The sequence below is a fragment of the Hydra viridissima genome, unplaced genomic scaffold (genome assembly GCF_058129835.1).
Source record: "Hydra viridissima isolate aposymbiotic clone 2 unplaced genomic scaffold, HvirCarnegie_v1 scaffold_13, whole genome shotgun sequence".
In the NCBI taxonomy this organism is placed as follows: domain Eukaryota; kingdom Metazoa; phylum Cnidaria; class Hydrozoa; order Anthoathecata; family Hydridae; genus Hydra; species Hydra viridissima.
In genome coordinates, this window is record NW_028324312.1 from 1,045,350 (window position 1) to 1,051,391 (window position 6,042).

Below are 6,042 nucleotides of genomic sequence, written 5' to 3' on the forward strand. Positions count from 1 at the left end.
CATTTTTCTAATCAGGAACATATGTAGATACTTCGCTCCAAAGGGTTTTTTCGGGAAGCTTCGGAGTAATTATTTCCCATTTTGGACAAGTGTGCGTAAAAATGTATAAATTTACTCGAGTAATTCAGTTGATGATTTGTTTTGGCTGGTGGAGGGGGGGGGGGGGGATCAGAGAGGAGAAATCAAAATTGTGACGCAAGACTTTTTTATTTATAAATTAGTGCATAAAACTGTGGAAGAGAAAAAAAAAAAAAAAAAAAAGGAGATACCATCATTATTATAAAAATTCAAATTATTTTTATGTGTTTTAAATTTTTGTAATGATGATTTTATCGTTTCCTGCTTAAAAACAAATTATCGAAGTCGTCAAAAACTCAGAGTTCGAAACTTGAGAGTTCGAATCCTTTTTGTGCACCAGAAAAGAGATTTTTATAAAGCATCAGCGTTTGGGTTTTTGTTAATTACAAATAATAACAAAGTACACATTTCTATACTAGTCTTTTAAGGCAATCGAATTATCTGAGTTTATTAAAAAAGAACAATTTATTTTACTTAATTTACTTTCATAAAAAATTTTTGAAAAATAGGTTCATCAAATTTAATCAAATAGCAATTCTGCGCAATATCTTGAAAGGTTGAAACAAAATTATACCATGTATATCTAGTATCGAAAATTTTCTGGAATCTTACAACTTTGTGGGCAAAAATGTAAGAATTATTTTAATTTATAACTTTTTTAAAAAATATGGTAAAGTTACCCCAGATAACTTTATATACTCTTATTTTATACTCTACAGGTCGGATTTCAAATAAGGCGAAGTGATACATGTCTTTTTTTAAATCATAGACACAGCAAAACGCTTGAAAGGGTTAAATACTGTACCATTTAGGATAATATGATTGAAAATCAATAGACATTTTAGGCATATTGACGGAAAATTTTGTACAGAAACCGAAGAGATTGCATAAATCCTAGTTACACATAAAACCTTTTTCTGTAATCAGGATGACTAAGAAAAAAGACTTTATATGGAGTTCTTAGGAAGTTTTGGGTAATTAAAAGAACGTATATAAAAAATATTTTTATAAAAAGTTGATTAGATATCTTTTATTTGTAAATACATTGTTTCAGGTGCCCGTTGGTGTGACTGCTGCAAACAAGCAGGCACATTTGTTTATACATATCAAGTATCAAGTACCTATATCAGATCATGATCGGGTCATTACCAGTCATCATCAGTTGATCCCATCAGTATATATGCTGCGATTGAAGTGCACAAAGATCATTAAACCAATTGTTGCTGGATACTCTGTTCTCGCGTATACTGTCATCAGATCTGGAAATTGTTCATCGTCGAATGCTTTAACCTTTACGGAAAAAGTCCATGGAAAAGCCATGAAAAAAACCCCTGATATTTCAATAGGTATTTGGAATACCATGGGTCATAGCTTTTCTATGGGTTTCCCTTGAACAAGCCATGACCCATGGGTTCCACATAATGTCCAAAAATCAATTTGAAATACTATGGGTTTTCTCTTGGATAAGCCTTGATTCATGGGTTTCCATAGAGGCTAAATATCATATTGAAATACCATGTCTTGTTCTCACGGTTTCTTCATGGAATCCATTGGTTATTTTGAAATTCTAAAGATATTTTAATTGGCATATAAACACCATGCATACCCATGATGCATGAGTTTTATCAAACAATATGTAAATTAAAATGTTATAACTTTTTTTCTTCTGTCTTTTCTTGCACATAAACAATGACACCAAGATCTGTATATTTTACAGCAAACCCATTTTTCATGGAGCACTTTTCACTTTTCACTTTTTTGCTCATTTTTAGAGCAAAAAGTGAATAAAGATCATCATAATACAAACATGCTGCGTCAAATTGAAAATCAAGTTTGTTGTTATTTGCTTTATTCTTCGCACTGAAGTAATTTTATTCAATTGTCATCTTTCTTTTGGCTTTTCTAACCAATTTTTCCTTTTATTATCTTTTTCTTTCGCTTTGTCTTTTAACTCTTGGATATCTGGTGAAATATTCAGAGGTCCAATTTCTACATATTTTTGTCCCCTTTTTTATTTAACTTTAGGAGACAACTTTTGTTATTTGATCATACCCTTGAAGAGATATGTTCTAGTTTTGGCAAAACATAGACTTTTTAAATATTGATTATTCCAAAGACCAGCTAATTGAAAATGTGTCATAACTATACCTGGATGTTGACACGAGGTGAAAAGTGTGCTGGAAAAAAAAATAGTACTACGCCATTTTCTTTTTGATATATCTGCTGAGCTTTTATGAATTCTGTGACTATTCAGCAGAGGTCTTTTAAAATTTTTTGATGCACTAGAATGGCGTACAAAATTTTTCAGTTAATCTTACTAAAAAATGCTGACACAAATGTTCTGATTGCATTTTTAGAATATAAACAGTCAAGTGTTGACGACATTCAGCACTTAGCGTTATATCATTTAGTACATATTTAATTCATCTTTAAGGCATGATGTAGTATTGTTCAATGACCTCTGAACTCTTTTTGTAGCGCCATCGTCTATTTTAAACTATTGAAAGTTTTGACAGCTACTAGCTTTTTTTTCCCCATTATGCTTTTTTTCCCCTATAAATATTTGTTAAAGCACTTTCCATGGCTGTTTCTTCCCAGCTTTTGTGTCTTTTCATATCATTAGCAACCATAATATTTTAATAAGCAGAACTCATTACAGACATTTTTAAGCGCATAAATACATAAAAATGACTGGCGCTATTCGACTTTCTTCCTCCACTCTCCCTTTTTTTATGATTGATTATGATATAGAACTTTATGCTGATTAATAATCGTAAAAAAGCATAGGTCTTAAAATGAATCTAAACTTCTCCAACCACAAGTTTAAAGTATAAAAATATAGAGCATATCGAAAATATTCATCATCTTGAGTAAACTAACTTTATGTATAAACAAGAAAGCCCTCCTCAACTCAATCAATTACAATAAACACAAATGGAAAATTTGTGGTGGTCTAAAAGTCTGTGCCTTACTTTTAGAAATGCAATTAGGGCATACTAAATACTGCCATTTTTTGTGTTAATATGGTACAGTATTCGCGCATCCAAAACTTGTTCTTCTTCCGCCCTTACATATTATGTTGGGTTTAATGAAAAATTTTGTCAAACATATGAACAAAGAAGGACAGGCTTTTAAATACTTATGAAATAAATTTCCAAAAATGAGTGATGCTAAAGTTAGAGGGTATTTTCGTTGTCATTTTTTTTTTCTCTGCCCAAGATTAGTATAACTTGAATAAAAAAATTAAAGATAAAAAAATATTTTTTTGTTGCCCACTGTAATTAATAGTGATTGAATTCGCAGCACGTTCAATTACTCAAAATCTGAATAAAAAAAATTATCAATCAGATTGTTAATACTTTTATAAAACAACTTTTATACAAAAAAATAATTATTACTCAAGATGGTGAATATTATCGATTTGTTGTATATTTTTGTACCTTCAACTTCAGATTAGAGCAGTTTACATTGATCTTGAGACCAATGTTTTTGTTCTCAACTAGTTTAAAATTTTCTTACATAATCAACCATTAAGATAGAGGGATGGGGGATAAGGAGGAAGGGAGGGAGAGAGAGAGGAGAGAAAGTCGTATAACGTATATAGTCGTATATACATGCATGCATGTATGCATTCCATAAATGCATATAATACATTCATATAAGTATATAAATATTTGAATTTATTAATGTTCATCAGCATAAATTGACTTCAGTAACTTTATGTAAGCTCCTAAAATTAAACATAATCTTCAAAACTTACCGGACTGTGTAGTAGCACTATTTCTCCAGCTTCTTTGAAACGAAAATGTAGTAATACATACGGCGGTGTAACTTTGTACACCAATCAAGTCCTATGATGGTATACCTGTACCAACATGGGCCAGCTCATTATTATGTCAAAAGTAAGAAAAAAGTCATCATTTTAATGAAATTATGTGTCAACCTTGTTCTAAACATAACAATTTTTAAAAAAATATTCTAACAAATGTACAAAACCAGCAGTAAAGCATCAAAATATCGTTTCTGTATTTAATGTGTATGCAATGTGTAATAAAATTCCATTCTCAAAACCGTAAGGGAATTAAAACATGCCAAATTTACGCTTGTCGATTACAAAAACATTATTTGTGCTAATAGGACAAAATTTGACCAGAAGTAATGAAATACCAATAAACGCATGGAGATCTAAATCGTTTGTGCACAAAAACTAATAGTTTTAGAAATATGACCAGACTTCCATCATAAGCGTCTTGCCATTACAAAGACCTTTCCCCTATATTTGTGTATAATTATTCAGCCAAAAACAGCACATCCTAAATAATGTTTATCACCGTTAAAACTTAATTAGAACTAATTAATTTGTGAAGGTCGTGGTATTTTGTTTCAACTATAATACTTTTATAATTTCAACATAGTTTGCTGAAAATATATGCAATTGTGTTATTTACATAAATATTAAAAAAAAAAAAACACGCTATTTCGTTAGTAGATATGTAAATGCATAATATACATATACATTATATAACAGAAGCAAATACATTTATTATATATGTGATCAATTAGAATACTTTTATGGCTGCAGTCACTAAATAATTTTACAACAACTCTTCATGAATGTATGCATACATCCATAATTAGTATATTACTTGTCATTTCATTTCTTTTCTCTTGTTTGGAATTAGTTTTGCATTACTTGGTCAAGATTGAGCAGTAAACGCCTCAGGGAAGAAAAAGCATAAGCCCTAAGATTGGGATTAGTAAAATTTTTTTATTACATATTACTTGTCATTTAATTTGACACGTGGTGATGAATAACTAAGAACATGCTACGGTGGTTTTAACAATTGAAGCCCAAAGTGTAATCATTACATATTACTTGTCATTTAATTTGACACGTGGTGATGAATAACTAAGAACATGCTACGGTGGTTTTAACAATTGAAGCCCAAAGTGTAATCATTACATATTACTTGTCATTTAATTTGACACGTGGTGATGAATAACTAAGAACATGCTACGGTGGTTTTAACAATTGAAGCCCAAAGTGTAATCATTACATATTACTTGTCATTTAATTTGACACGTGGTGATGAATAACTAAGAACATGCTACGGTGGTTTTAACAATTGAAGCCCAAAGTGTAATCATTACATATTACTTGTCATTTAATTTGACACGTGGTGATGAATAACTAAGAACATGCTACGGTGGTTTTAACAATTGAAGCCCAAAGTGTAATCATTAGAACTCTTGACGCAACCATTGAGACTTATGGGAAAACAGTTGGAACCTATGGGATAACCATAAAGACCATGGTTTAACTATGATCTTTAAATTCACAATATAAAATCTTCATAGTTAAACCATGGTCATATTTTTCAAACCATGGCATGAAAACATGCCATGGTTTTGGGTACGAATATATACCATAATTAAATTGTTAATATATTTAAATGTCTGATTTTAAAAGGTAATCCAGGTAGCAAACAATCAATTCCTAGAACATGATCTTGATGCCATATTTTTAGGCCTAAAACGTTACTAGAAAAAGCGTATTTAACTGGGTAGAAAAAAGAATGACACCTTTAAGTCATTAACTTTCCAGCTTCAACTTCCCCCATGATCAATATGAAAGCTGTTTCAACAAGGCTGGTGTTACAACAGACGACCTGGAAAAATAAATTTTAAAGTTTGGGAGAGAAACATTGTCTGAAATCTGGTCGACTAATTTTCTGTCGTTGTTTTTCTGTCGTTGCAGAGCTTATGAAAAAAAAAACTTCCAGAAAAATAAAATTAAAGAAAATGAAAAATAAGAAACCAAGTATAGAAATTGAGTCAGCAATTTCTACAAATCGTTAAGTGTGAAAGTCGAAAATGCTGTACACGGAAAACAGAATCCCACTTCACAGTCGTACCTAATCGTTTTCTTCCACCACCGATCCTTCTCTTTCACATTTGCTGGAA

General features: G+C 30.8%; 2 protein-coding genes across 2 annotated transcripts in view; one reads left to right on the forward strand and one right to left on the reverse strand.

The window, feature by feature from the left end:
* LOC145195258 (E3 ubiquitin-protein ligase MARCHF4-like) overlaps window positions 1-6,042 on the forward strand; it is a 260,175-nt gene that overhangs the window by 227,694 nt on the left and 26,439 nt on the right. The window lies entirely within an intron of this gene.
* LOC149879943 (uncharacterized) overlaps window positions 1-6,042 on the reverse strand; it is a 113,384-nt gene that overhangs the window by 23,828 nt on the left and 83,514 nt on the right. The gene's annotated exons all lie outside the window — the stretch shown is intronic.